The following is a 15406-nucleotide window of genomic DNA, read 5'->3' as shown; positions in this document are numbered from 1 at the left end:
CAAACAGAACAACACTACAGCATTTACTACTCTCCACTTTGCAAGGCAGTTATGTGAATGTGGGATAAAATATGAATTATTCACACAGAGTACTTTTAAAAAAAAAAAAAAATTTTAAGGATCTAAAATATGCACATTTCAAAGCAATCATTTGTGTTTGGGGTAGTACATGCTTTATACACAAGAAAAAAAAACGAAACAAAAGCTCAGTTTGTGTACCAGACAAGTCCTTAGGTGTTACTGAAAAGCCAACAAATGATCAGATGACTTGCAGTCGACATTCTTCAGCGTGTGGTTCAAAAGAAAGATCCTGAGCTGCCTCCAGTAGTTAGTCTACATCTGATTGTAGCTGGAGAGAGGGGCCGTGGACCAAACGCTCCCTATTCCCTACATAGTGCACTACTTTTGACCAGAATGGCTCCCTATTCCCTACATAGTGCACTACTTTTGACCAGCGCCCTATGGGTCCTCGAATACCCGCCCCCTCACCAGCATACATTTTTGTTGAAGCTACAAACAACAACAAAACTCCACCTGATTCAACTTGTCAAGGGCTTGATGATTAGTTGACAAGTAGAGAGTCAGGTGTGCTTGTTCGGGCCTCAACAACAATATGTACTGTTGGACCGGAGTTGGGCTGTTGGGGTTTACTGGAGGACCCAAGTCGGGGCGTACTGAAGGACCCGAGTTGGGGGGGGGGATACTGGAAGACTCAAGTTGGGCTGTTGGCGGGGATAGTGGAGGACCCGAGTTGGGCAGTTGGGGGGGGGAGGGGTACTGGAGGACCCGAGTTGGGCTGTTGAGGGGTACATGAGGACCCGAGTTGGGACAACACTGCTGTAGAGAATAGTCTACCATTTGGGACCTCATTGTAAATACCAAGAGAAGAGGCCGTTCCAATAGAGTCATGTGAGCCAGAGAATCTTTCTTTCCTGAAATTATTATTCAGTACAAAGAATTTGAAACTATAAAAAGATGAAGAAAATAAATATAATATTTATTGGGTGAAAAGACTAAATGTTTTGGCAGCCAAATGTGTGTCCTCCTGCCACAACCTGAGGGACAGCCTGTGAAAAGTGAAATGTCAATAATATTTCCCATCTTGTTTTGTCTTTCATACCGTGTCTTCTCAGTCAGGTTGACACTGGTCCACTACCAGGTCATGTGTCTTCTCAGTCAGGTTGACACTGGTCCACTACCAGGTCATGTGTCTTCTCAGTCAGGTTGACACTGGTCCACTACCAGGTCATGTGTCTTCTCAGTCAGGTTGACACTGGTCCACTACCAGGTCATGTGTCTTCTCAGTCATGTTGACACTGGTCTACTACCATGTCATGTGTCTTCTCAGTCAGGTTGACACTGGTCTATTACCATGTCATGTGTCTTCTCAGTCAGGTTGACACTAGTCCACTACCAGGTCATGTGTCTTCTCAGTCATGTTGACACTGGTCTTCTACCAGGTAATGTGTCTTCTCAGTCAGGTTGACACTGGTCCACTACCAGGTCATGTGTCTTCTCAGTCAGGTTGACACTGGTCCACTACCAGGTCATGTGTCTTCTCAGTCAGGTTGACACTGGTCCACTACCAGGTCATGTGTCTTCTCAGTCATGTTGACACTGGTCTACTACCAGGTCATGTGTCTTCTCAGTCATGTTGACACTGGTCTACTACCAGGTCATGTGTCTTCTCAGTCATGTTGACACTGGTCTACTACAAGGTCATGTGTCTTCTCAGTCATGTTGACACTGGTCTACTACCAGGTCATGTGTCTTCTCAGTCATGTTGACACTGGTCTACTACCAGGTCATGTGTCTTCTCAGTCATGTTGACACTGGTCTACTACAAGGTCATGTGTCTTCTCAGTCATGTTGACACTGGTCTACTACCAGGTCATGTCTCTTCTCAGTCATGTTGACACTGGTCTACTACTATGTCATGTCTCTTCTCAGTCAGGTTGACACTGGTCTACTACCATGTCATGTGTCTTCTCAGTCATGTTGACACTGGTCTACTACCAGGTCATGTGTCTTCTCAGTCATGTTGACACTGGTCTACTACTATGTCATGTGTCTTCTCAGTCAGGTTGACACTGGTCCACTACCGGTCATGTGTCTTCTCAGTCAGGTTGACACTGGTCCACTACCAGGTCATGTGTCTTCTCAGTCATGTTGACACTGGTCTACTACCAGGTCATGTGTCTTCTCAGTCATGTTGACACTGGTCTACTACCAGGTCATGTGTCTTCTCAGTCATGTTGACACTGGTCTACTACCAGGTCATGTGTCTTCTCAGTCATGTTGACACTGGTCTACTACCAGGTCATGTGTCTTCTCAGTCATGTTGACACTGGTCTACTACCAGGTCATGTGTCTTCTCAGTCAGGTTGACACTGGTCTACTACCAGGTCATGTGTCTTCAGTCATGTTGACACTGGTCTACTACCAGGTCATGTCTCTTCTCAGTCATGTTGACACTGGTCTACTACTATGTCATGGTCAGTCAGGTTGACACTGGTCTACTACCATGTCATGTGTCTTCTCAGTCATGTTGACACTGGTCTACTACCAGGTCATGTGTCTTCTCAGTCATGTTGACACTGGTCTACTACTAGGTCATGTGTCTTCTCAGTCAGGTTGACACTGGTCCACTACTACGGGTCATGTGTCTTCTCAGTCAGGTCACTGGTCCACTACCAGGTCATGTCTTCTCAGTCATGTTGACACTGGTCTACTACCAGGTCATGTGTCTTCAGTCATGTTGACACTGGTCTACTACCATGTCATGTGTCTTCTCAGTCATGTTGACACTGGTCTACTACCAGGTCATGTGTCTTCTCAGTCATGTTGACACCGGTCCACTACCAGGTCATGTGTCTTCTCAGTCATGTTGACACTGGTCTACTACCAGGTCATGTGTCTTCTCAGTCATGTTGACACTGGTCTACTACCAGGTCATGTCTCTTCTCAGTCATGTTGACACTGGTCTACTACTATGTCATGTCTCTTCTCAGTCAGGTTGACACTGGTCTACTACCATGTCATGTGTCTTCTCAGTCATGTTGACACTGGTCTACTACCAGGTCATGTGTCTTCTCAGTCATGTTGACACTGGTCTACTACTATGTCATGTCTCTTCTCAGTCAGGTTGACACTGGTCCACTACCGGGTCATGTGTCTTCTCAGTCAGGTTGACACTGGTCCACTACCAGGTCATGTGCCTTCTCAGTCATGTTGACACTGGTCTACTACCAGGTCATGTGTCTTCTCAGTCATGTTGACACTGGTCTACTACCAGGTCATGTGTCTTCTCAGTCATGTTGACACTGGTCTACTACCAGGTCATGTGTCTTCTCAGTCATGTTGACACTGGTCTACTACCAGGTCATGTGTCTTCTCAGTCAGGTTGACACTGGTCTACTAACAGGTCATGTGTCTTCAGTCATGTTGACACTGGTCTACTACCAGGTCATGTCTCTTCTCAGTCATGTTGACACTGGTCTACTACTATGTCATGTCTCTTCTCAGTCAGGTTGACACTGGTCTACTACCATGTCATGTGTCTTCTCAGTCATGTTGACACTGGTCTACTACCAGGTCATGTGTCTTCTCAGTCATGTTGACACTGGTCTACTACTATGTCATGTCTCTTCTCAGTCAGGTTGACACTGGTCTACTACTATGTCATGTCTCTTCTCAGTCAGGTTGACACTGGTCCACTACCAGGTCATGTGTCTTCTCAGTCATGTTGACACTGGTCTACTACCAGGTCATGTGTCTTCTCAGTCATGTTGACACTGGTCTACTACCAGGTCATGTGTCTTCTCAGTCATGTTGACACTGGTCTACTACTATGTCATGTCTCTTCTCAGTCAGGTTGACACTGGTCTACTACTATGTCATGTCTCTTCTCAGTCAGGTTGACACTGGTCCACTACCGGGTCATGTGTCTTCTCAGTCAGGTTGACACTGGTCCACTACCAGGTCATGTGTCTTCTCAGTCATGTTGACACTGGTCTACTACCAGGTCATGTGTCTTCTCAGTCATGTTGACACTGGTCTACTACCAGGTCATGTGTCTTCTCAGTCATGTTGACACTGGTCTACTACCAGGTCATGTGTCTTCTCAGTCATGTTGACACTGGTCTACTACCAGGTCATGTGTCTTCTCAGTCAGGTTGACACTGGTCTACTACCAGGTCATGTGTCTTCTCAGTCATGTTGACACTGGTCTACTACCAGGTCATGTCTCTTCTCAGTCATGTTGACACTGGTCTACTACTATGTCATGTCTCTTCTCAGTCAGGTTGACACTGGTCTACTACCATGTCATGTGTCTTCTCAGTCATGTTGACACTGGTCTACTACCAGGTCATGTGTCTTCTCAGTCATGTTGACACTGGTCTACTACTATGTCATGTCTCTTCTCAGTCAGGTTGACACTGGTCCACTACCGGGTCATGTGTCTTCTCAGTCAGGTTGACACTGGTCCACTACCAGGTCATGTGTCTTCTCAGTCAGGTTGACACTGGTCCACTACCAGGTCATGTGTCTTCTCAGTCATGTTGACACTGGTCTACTACTATGTCATGTCTCTTCTCAGTCAGGTTGACACTGGTCCACTACCGGGTCATGTGTCTTCTCAGTCAGGTTGACACCGGTCCACTACCAGGTCATGTGTCTTCTCAGTCATGTTGACACTGGTCTACTACCAGGTCATGTGTCTTCTCAGTCATGTTGACACTGGTCTACTACCAGGTCATGTCTCTTCTCAGTCATGTTGACACTGGTCTACTACTATGTCATGTCTCTTCTCAGTCAGGTTGACACTGGTCTACTACCATGTCATGTGTCTTCTCAGTCATGTTGACACTGGTCTACTACCAGGTCATGTGTCTTCTCAGTCATGTTGACACTGGTCTACTACTATGTCATGTCTCTTCTCAGTCAGGTTGACACTGGTCTACTACCATGTCATGTGTCTTCTCAGTCATGTTGACACTGGTCTACTACCAGGTCATGTGTCTTCTCAGTCATGTTGACACTGGTCTACTACTATGTCATGTCTCTTCTCAGTCAGGTTGACACTGGTCTACTACTATGTCATGTCTCTTCTCAGTCAGGTTGACACTGGTCCACTACCGGGTCATGTGTCTTCTCAGTCATGTTGACACTGTTCCACTACCGGGTCATGTGTCTTCTCAGTCATGTTGACACTGGTCTACTACTATGTCATGTCTCTTCTCAGTCATGTTGACACTGGTCCACTACCAGGTCATGTGTCTTCTCAGTCATGTTGACACTGGTCCACTACCAGGTCATGTGTCTTCTCAGTCAGGTTGACACTGGTCCACTACCAGGTCATGTGTCTTCTCAGTCAGGTTGACACTGGTCTTCTACTATTGGTTTAATGTATCATTATTCTCATTAATATTGTTGATGTACACATATGATCTCTGTAATTGCAAACAAAGGTTTCTGTACCAAATATTAAGTTCTGCTTTTCTGATGTATCAAATACTTATGCCATGCAATAAAACGCTAATTAATTACTTAAAAATCATACAATGTGATTTTCTGGATTATTGTTTTAGATTCCGTCTCTCACAGTTGAAGTGTACCTATGATAAAAAATTACAGACCTCTACATGCTTTGTAAGTAGGAAAACCTGCACAATCGGCAGTGTATCAAATACTTGTTGTCCATCCTCATTCTACCACACCAAGTCATTCTGAGACCATTCATTTCTCTCTCTCCCTCTCTCATATATTACACCCACCAGAGTCCTACAGTTTGTTTCCAAACACATTGTCAAATCAATACACATGTTTACAGATCTTATTCTACAGGTTGTGTATGTTTTATGTCCTGCGTGCATTTGGTTTAATCAATAGCTTTACAATAGACTGCCGTCCGGTTGGAACACCTGTAGCAATGCAGGCATGTCTGTCTACTGCTGTCTGTCAGTGTCACCGTGAACTCCTCCATTCAGTAATGAAGACGCACAGACATGACACTGTTTACCTCTCAAAATAGCCACGGGGGGGGGGAGGACTAGAGTCGACAACATTGTGAAGTGAATTGTTGCCCAATGTAGCCTACTGATCTATAGGCTATCTAGGCAACTATGCCATTCATGTGGTGGTGGCAGAGCAATGGGCACATGCATCCATCCATTATGAATACAAAACAAGTGGACATGGCTCAGGCATTAATGTCAGCTTAAAAGCACTGCTATATGAGAAACACCCGGCAGCTTACCTGTGCGTTTAGCCTATCCGTACACAAGATACGGAGAAAGGTCTCATGCCTTATTATTGACGCGGTCACCGGAATTCAAACTGGTCTCTAGGAGCCGGGGGGGGCTATACCAAGGCGTCAAACATCAAGCTCATGTATCCTCACATGAGAAGAAAAACTAACAACAAAAACACTATATTCAAAAATACATTTAAAAAACGTACCTGTCATTACTCTCAGGTGATTATTGTGGTTGTCGTCCAGTGTGTGCGGTGAATTGGACCCGCTGTGTAGAACATGCCATCGCTAGACTGTGTCTGTTCCGCTAGAAGCTCCGTGTTTCCGCTACCATGTTGTTTTCACGCCGCGAGGTGAGGGCGGGGCGCGCGGCCCTTAGACAGCGGAGACTGCGCGCGAGTGGATGACGAGGGTGACACTAAATTCTTGCTCGAGCCAATCGGAGTCGGGAGTCCGGGACACATCTACATCTGTGTGTTTGTGCAAACTGTGCACGATCAATAAATACACGGAGACTACACCTATACAAATCAATCACTGACACACACAACCTTATTTAATAGGAATATGTTTTCATTTCTTTATTTGAAATGTAATCCAACCAATTCTTCAGACAGTCAAACAACTAATAAACAAATCACTCAGTGTTGGATAATCTGTTAGTTTAAAATAATGTAAAACTGGGCCTCCTGAGTGGCGCAGCGGTCTAAAGCGCCACTCCAGACCCGGGTTCGATCCCAGGCAGTGTCACAACCGGCCGTGACCGGGAGTCCCATAGTTACTTGGCTCATCGCGCTCTAGCGTCTCCTTGTGGCGGGCCAGGCGCCTGCAGGCTGACTTCGGTAGTCAGTTGGATGGTGTTTCCTCTGACCCATTGGTGCAGCTGCCTTCCGGGTTAAGCGAGAGGTTGTTAAGAAGCACAGTTTTGGCGGGTCATGTTTGCGGAGGACGCATGACTCGACCTTCGCCTCTCCCCTGAGCCCATTGAGGAGTTGCAACGATATGACAAGATTGAAATTGGGGAGAAAAAGGAGGAAAAACCCCCCCAAAAAGTCAAATTATTTTGACCAATCGGTGGATAGAAAATCTCAATTTCTAGAAATATAAATGGAAAAAATAAAAACCCATCACCACAGAGAAGTGACCAAGGAAAAGGGGGTTATAACTTCAGAAGGTAGTACACTATTTCCAGTTGGTTTCTAATGTTAGAAGACACAATACTAAATGATGTCTTCGGTAATACTCTCAGGCTATAAGGGGGGGGGTCATGAGAAGCAGACAACATTGTATCATGCAGTGTGGAGTCAAGTGGCCGGCCCGTAGCACTGGACTCACTCGTTTCAACTGAACAGAGCCCGTTGGCCGTGAGGAAAGAAGCAGTCACCCTTAACATGCAAGATAACAAACCAGGCGTGAGTAATATTTATGTTGTGGTCAGACAATATAAACAGATATGCAAAATAGATACCATCTGGATAAGACGACAGGCCATCTGGATAAGACAACAGGCCATCTGGATGAGACAACAGGCCATCTGGATGAGACAACAGGCCATCTGGATGAGACAACAGGCCATCTGGATGAGACAACAGGCCATCTGGATGAGACAACAGGCCATCTGGATAAGACAACAGGCCATCTGGATAAGACAACAGGCCATCTGGATAAGACAACAGGCCATCTGGATAAGACAACAGGCCATCTGGATGAGACAACAGGCCATCTGGATGAGACAACAGGCCATCTGGATGAGACAACAGGCCATCTGGATGAGACAACAGGCCATCTGGATGAGACAACAGGCCATCTGGATAAGACAACAGGCCATCTGGATAAGACAACAGGCCATCTGGATGAGACAACAGGCCATCTGGATAAGACAACAGGCCATCTGGATAAGACAACAGGCCATCTGGATGAGACAACAGGCCATCTGGATAAGACAACAGGCCATCTGGATGAGACAACAGGCCATCTGGATGAGACAACAGTGCATCTGGATAAGTGTTTAGTCCCAAATGGCATCCTATTCTTTTCCCTATGTAGTACACTACTTCAAAGCCCTATATAGTACACTACTTCAGAGCCCTATGCAGTACACTACTTCAGACCAGATCTCTATGTAGTACACTACTTCAGACCAGAGCCCTATGTAGTACACTACTTCAGACCAGAGCCCTATGTAGTACACTACTTCAGACCAGAGCTCTATGTAGTACACTACTCCAGAACCCTATGTAGTATACTACTTCAGACCAGAGCCCTATGTAGTACACTACTTCAGACCAGAGCCCTATGTAGTACACTACTTCAGACCAGAGCCCTATGTAGTACACTACTTCAGACCAGAGCCCTATGTAGTGCACTACTTCAGACCAGAGCCCTATGTAGTACACTACTTCAGACCAGAGCCCTATGTAGTACACTACTTCAGACCAGAGCCCTATGTAGTACACTACTTCAGACCAGAGCCCTATGTAGTATACTACTTCAGACCAGAGCCCTATGTAGTACACTACTTCAGACCAGAGCCCTATGTAGTACACTACTTCAGACCAGAGCCCTATGTAGTACACTACTTCAGACCAGAGCCCTATGTAGTGCACTACTTCAGACCAGAGCCCTATGTAGTACACTACTTCAGACCAGAGCCCTATGTAGTACACTACTTCAGACCAGAGCCCTATGTAGTACACTACTTCAGACCAGAGCCCTATGTAGTACACTACTTCAGACCAGAGCTCTATGTAGTACACTACTTCAGAGCCCTATGTAGTACACTACTTCAGACCAGAGCCCTAAGCAGTGCACTACTTCAGACCAGAGCCCTAAGCAGTACACTACTTCAGATCAGAGCCCTATGTAGTACACTACTTCAGAGCCCTATGTAGTACACTACTTCAGACCAGAGCCCTATGTAGTACACTACTTCAGAGCCCTATGTAGTACAATACTTCAGAGCCCTATGTAGTGCACTACTTCAGAGCCCTATGTAGTACACTACTTCAGAGCCCTATGTAGTACACTACTTCAGAGCCCTATGTAGTACACTACTTCAGAGCCCTATGTAGTACACTACTTCAGAGCCCTATGTAGTACACTACTTCAGAGCCCTATGTAGTACACTACTTCAGAGCCCTATGTAGTACACTACTTCAGAGCCCTATGTAGTACACTACTTCAGACCAGAGCCCTATGTAGTACACTACTTCAGACCAGAGCCCTATGTAGTACACTACTTCAGACCAGAGCCCTATGTAGTACACTACTTCAGACCAGAGCCCTATGTAGTACACTACTTCAGACCAGAGCTCTATATAGCACACTACTTCAGAGCCCTATGTAGTACACTACTTCAGAGCCCTATGTAGTACACTACTTCAGACCAGAGCCCTATGTAGTACACTACTTCACACCAGAGCCCTATGTAGTGCACTACTTATGTAGTGCAGAGCCCTATGTAGTGCACCACTTCAGAGCCCTATGTAGTACACTACTTCAGACCAGAGCCCTATGTAGTGCACCACTTCAGAGCCCTATGTAGTACACTACTTCAGACCAGAGCCCTATGTAGTACACTACTTCAGAGCCCTATGTAGTACACTACTTCAGAGCCCTATGTAGTACACTACTTCAGACCAGAGCCCTATGTAGTACACTACTTCAGAGCCCTATGTAGTACACTACTTCAGACCAGAGCCCTATGTAGTACACTACTTCAGACCAGAACCCTATGTAGTACACTACTTCAGACCAGCCCTATGTAGTACACTACTTCAGAGCCCTATGTAGTACACTACTTCAGACCAGAGCCCTATGTAGTACACTACTTCAGACCAGAACCCTATGTAGTACACTACTTCAGAGCCCTATGTAGTACACTACTTCAGACCAGAACCCTATGTAGTACACTACTTCAGCCCTATGTAGTACACTACTTCAGACCAGAGCCCTATGTAGTACACTACTTCAGACCAGAGCCCTATGTAGTACACTACTTCAGACCAGAGCCCTATGTAGTGCACTACTTCAGAGCCCTATGTAGTACACTACTTCAGACCAGAGCCCTATGTAGTACACTACTTCAGACCAGAGCCCTATGTAGTGCACCACTTCAGAGCCATATGTAGTACACTACTTCAGACCAGAGCCCTATGTAGTACACTACTTCAGACCAGAACCCTATGTAGTACACTACTTCAGAGCCCTATGTAGTACACTACTTCAGAGCCCTATGTAGTACACTACTTCAGACCAGAGCTCTATATAGTACACTACTTCAGAGCCCTATGTAGTACACTACTTCAGACCAGAGCCCTATGTAGTGCACTACTTCAGAGCCCTATGTAGTGCACTACTTCAGACCAGAGCCCTATGTAGTGCACCACTTCAGAGCCCTATGTAGTACACTACTTCAGAGCCCTATGTAGTACACTACTTCAGAGCCCTATGTAGTACACTACTTCAGAGCCCTATGTAGTACACTACTTCAGACCAGAACCCTATGTAGTACACTACTTCAGACCAGAGCTCTATATAGCACACTACTTCAGAGCCCTATGTAGTACACTACTTCAGAGCCCTATGTAGTACACTACTTCAGACCAGAGCCCTATGTAGTACACTACTTCACACCAGAGCCCTATGTAGTGCACTACTTCAGAGCCCTATGTAGTGCACTACTTCAGACCAGAGCCCTATGTAGTGCACCACTTCAGAGCCCTATGTAGTACACTACTTCAGACCAGAGCCCTATGTAGTACACTACTTCAGAGCCCTATGTAGTACACTACTTCAGAGCCCTATGTAGTACACTACTTCAGACCAGAGCCCTATGTAGTGCACCACTTCAGAGCCCTATGTAGTACACTACTTCAGACCAGAGCCCTATGTAGTACACTACTTCAGAGCCCTATGTAGTACACTACTTCAGAGCCCTATGTAGTACACTACTTCAGACCAGAGCCCTATGTAGTACACTACTTCAGACCAGAACCCTATGTAGTACACTACTTCAGAGCCCTATGTAGTACACTACTTCAGACCAGAGCCCTATGTAGTACACTACTTCAGACCAGAGCTCTATATAGTACACTACTTCAGAGCCCTATGTAGTACACTACTTCAGACCAGAGCCCTATGTAGTACACTACTTCAGACCAGAACCCTATGTAGTACACTACTTCAGAGCCCTATGTAGTACACTACTTCAGACCAGAGCCCTATGTAGTACACTACTTCAGACCAGAGCCCTATGTAGTACACTACTTCAGACCAGAGCCCTATGTAGTGCACTACTTCAGAGCCCTATGTAGTACACTACTTCAGACCAGAGCCCTATGTAGTACACTACTTCAGACCAGAGCCCTATGTAGTGCACCACTTCAGAGCCCTATGTAGTACACTACTTCAGACCAGAGCCCTATGTAGTACACTACTTCAGACCAGAACCCTATGTAGTACACTACTTCAGAGCCCTATGTAGTACACTACTTCAGAGCCCTATGTAGTACACTACTTCAGACCAGAGCTCTATATAGTACACTACTTCAGAGCCCTATGTAGTACACTACTTCAGACCAGAGCCCTATGTAGTGCACTACTTCAGAGCCCTATGTAGTGCACCTTCAGACCAGAGCCCTATGTAGTGCACCACTTCAGAGCCCTATGTAGTACACTACTTCAGACCAGAGCCCTATGTAGTACACTACTTCAGACCAGAGCTCTATGTAGTACACTACTTCAGAGCCCTATGTAGTACACTACTTCAGAGCCCTATGTAGTACACTACCTCAGAGCCCTATGTAGTACACTACTTCAGAGCCCTATGTAGTACACTACCTCAGAGCCCTATGTAGTACACTACCTCAGAGCCCTATGAGAGCCCTATGTAGTACACTACCTCAGAGCCCTATGTAGTACCCTAGAGCCCTATGTACACTACCTCAGAGCCCTATGTAGTACACTACCTCAGAGCCCTATGTAGTACACTACCTCAGAGCCCTATGTAGTACACTACCTCAGAGCCCTATGTAGTACACTACCTCAGAGCCCTATGTAGTACACTACCTCAGAGCCCTATGTAGTACACTACCTCAGAGCCCTATGTAGTACACTACCTCAGAGCCCTATGTAGTACACTACCTCAGAGCCCTATGTAGTACACTACCTCAGAGCCCTATGTAGTACACTACCTCAGAGCCCTATGTAGTACACTACTTCAGAGCCCTATGTAGTACACTACTTCAGAGCCCTATGTAGTACACTACTTCAGAGCCCTATGTAGTACACTACTTCAGAGCCCTATGTAGTACACTACTTCAGACCCTATGTAGTACAGAGCCCTATGTAGTACACTACTTCAGAGCCCTATGTAGTACACTACTTCAGAGCCCTATGTAGTACACTACTTCAGAGCCCTATGTAGTACACTACTTCAGAGCCCTATGTAGTACACTACTTCAGAGCCCTATGTAGTACACTACTTCAGAGCCCTATGTAGTACACTACTTCAGAGCCCTATGTAGTACACTACTTCAGAGCCCTATGTAGTACACTACTTCAGAGCCCTATGTAGTACACTACTTCAGAGCCCTATGTAGTACACTACTTCAGAGCCCTATGTAGTGCACTACTTTAGTGCCCTATGTAGTGCACTACTTCAGAGCCCTATGTAGTGCACTACTTCAGAGCCCTATGTAGTACACTACTTCAGAGCAGAGCCCTATGTAGTACACTACTTCAGACCAGAGCCCTATGTAGTACACTACTTCAGACCAGAGCCCTATGTAGTACACTACTTCAGAGCCCTATGTAGTACACTACTTCAGAGCAGAGCCCTATGTAGTACACTACTTCAGAGCAGAGCCCTATGTAGTACACTACTTCAGAGCCCTATGTAGTACACTACTTCAGAGCCCTATGTAGTACACTACTTCAGAGCCCTATGTAGTACACTACCCTATGTAGTACAGAGCCCTATGTAGTACACTACTTCAGAGCCCTATGTAGTACACTACTTCAGACCAGAGCCCTATGTAGTACACTACTTCAGAGCCCTATGTAGTACACTACTTCAGAGCCCTATGTAGTACACTACTTCCTATGTAGTACACAGAGCCCTATGTAGTACACTACTTCAGAGCCCTATGTAGTACACTACTTCAGAGCCCTATGTAGTACACTACTTCAGAGCCCTATGTAGTGCACTACCTCAGAGCCCTATGTAGTGCACTACTTCAGAGCCCTATGTAGTGCACTACTTCAGAGCCCTATGTAGTGCACTACTTCAGAGCCCTATGTAGTACACTACTTCAGAGCCCTATGTAGTACACTACTTCAGAGCCCTATGTAGTGCACTACTTCAGAGCCCTATGTAGTGCACTACTTCAGAGCCCTATGTAGTGCACTACTTCAGAGCCCTATGTAGTGCACTACTTCAGAGCCCTATGTAGTACACTACTACTCAGAGCCCTATGTAGTACACTACTTCAGACCAGAGCCCTATGTAGTACACTACTTCAGAGCCCTATGTAGTACACTACTTCAGAGCCCTATGTAGTACACTACTTCAGACCAGAGCCCTATGTAGTACACTACTTCAGAGCCCTATGTAGTACACTACTTCAGAGCCCTATGTAGTACACTACTTCAGACCAGAGCCCTATGTAGTACACTACTTCAGAGCCCTATGTAGTACACTACTTCAGAGCCCTATGTAGTACACTACTTCAGAGCCCTATGTAGTACACTTCACACCAGAGCCCTATGTAGTACACTACTTCAGAGCCCTATGTAGTACACTACTTCAGAGCCCTATGTAGTACACTACTTCAGAGCCCTATGTAGTGCACTACTTCAGAGCCCTATGTAGTGCACTACTTCAGAGCCCTATGTAGTGCACTACTTCAGAGCCCTATGTAGTGCACTACTTCAGAGCCCTATGTAGTGCACTACTTCAGAGCCCTATGTAGTACACTACTTCAGAGCCCTATGTAGTACACTACTTCAGAGCCCTATGTAGTGCACTACTTCAGAGCCCTATGTAGTACACTACTTCAGAGCCCTATGTAGTGCACTACTTTAGTGCCCTATGTAGTGCACTACTTCAGAGCCCTATGTAGTGCACTACTTCAGAGCCCTATGTAGTACACTACTTCAGAGCAGAGCCCTATGTAGTACACTACTTCAGAGCAGAGCCCTATGTAGTACACTACTTCAGAGCCCTATGTAGTACACTACTTCAGAGCCCTATGTAGTACACTACTTCAGAGCCCTATGTAGTGCACTACTTCAGAGCCCTATGTAGTGCACTACTTCAGAGCCCTATGTAGTACACTACTTCAGACCAGAGCCCTATGTAGTACACTACTTCAGAGCCCTATGTAGTACACTACTTCAGAGCCCTATGTAGTGCACTACTTCAGAGCCCTATGTAGTACACTACTTCAGAGCCCTATGTAGTAGCCCTATGTAGTGCACTACTTCAGAGCCCTATGTAGTGCACTACTTCAGAGCCCTATGTAGTGCCTACTATGTAGTGCACTACTTCAGAGCCCTATGTAGTACACTACTTCAGAGCCGAGCCCTATGTAGTACACTACTTCAGACCAGAGCCCTATGTAGTGCACTACTTCAGACCAGAGCCCTAAGCAGTACACTACTTCAGATCAGAGCCCTATGTAGTACACTACTTCAGAGCCCTATGTAGTACACTACTTCAGACCAGAGCCCTATGTAGTACACAACTTCAGAGCCCTATGTAGTACAATACTTCACACCAGAGCCCTATGTAGTGCACTACTTCAGACCAGAGCCCTATGTAGTGCACTACTTCAGAGCCCTATGTAGTGCACTACTTCAGACCAGAGCCCTATGTAGTGCACTACTTCAGAGCCCTATGTAGTGCACTACTTCAGAGCCCTATGTAGTACACTACTTCAGAGCCCTATGTAGTACACTACTTCAGAGCCCTATGTAGTGCACTACTTCAGAGCCCTATGTAGTGCACTACTTCAGAGCCCTATGTAGTGCACTACTTCAGAGCCCTATGTAGTGCACTACTTCAGAGCCCTATGTAGTGCACTACTTCAGAGCCCTATGTAGTGCACTACTTCAGAGCCCTATGTAGTACACTACTTCAGAGCCCTA

At 45.9% G+C, this 15406-nt stretch overlaps 1 protein-coding gene across 3 annotated transcripts in view; it reads right to left on the bottom strand.

Annotated features, from left to right (window-relative positions):
• The window catches only part of LOC112267642 (rho guanine nucleotide exchange factor TIAM1), a 130777-nt gene extending 124171 nt beyond the window's left edge, over positions 1-6606 (bottom strand). For all 3 annotated transcript variants that reach the window (XM_042297719.1, XM_042297720.1, XM_042297721.1), the window contains exon 1: positions 6463-6606. The gene's annotated coding sequence lies outside the window, so the exon portion shown is untranslated. The remainder of the gene's footprint in view (positions 1-6462) is intronic.
• Between the last annotated feature and the right edge of the window lie 8800 nt (positions 6607-15406).

This window comes from Oncorhynchus tshawytscha, linkage group LG14 (assembly GCF_018296145.1).
Source record: "Oncorhynchus tshawytscha isolate Ot180627B linkage group LG14, Otsh_v2.0, whole genome shotgun sequence".
In the NCBI taxonomy this organism is placed as follows: Eukaryota; Metazoa; Chordata; class Actinopteri; order Salmoniformes; family Salmonidae; genus Oncorhynchus; species Oncorhynchus tshawytscha.
Note: the sequence above shows the minus strand (reverse complement) of the source record. Positions and strands in the feature narration are given on the sequence as shown.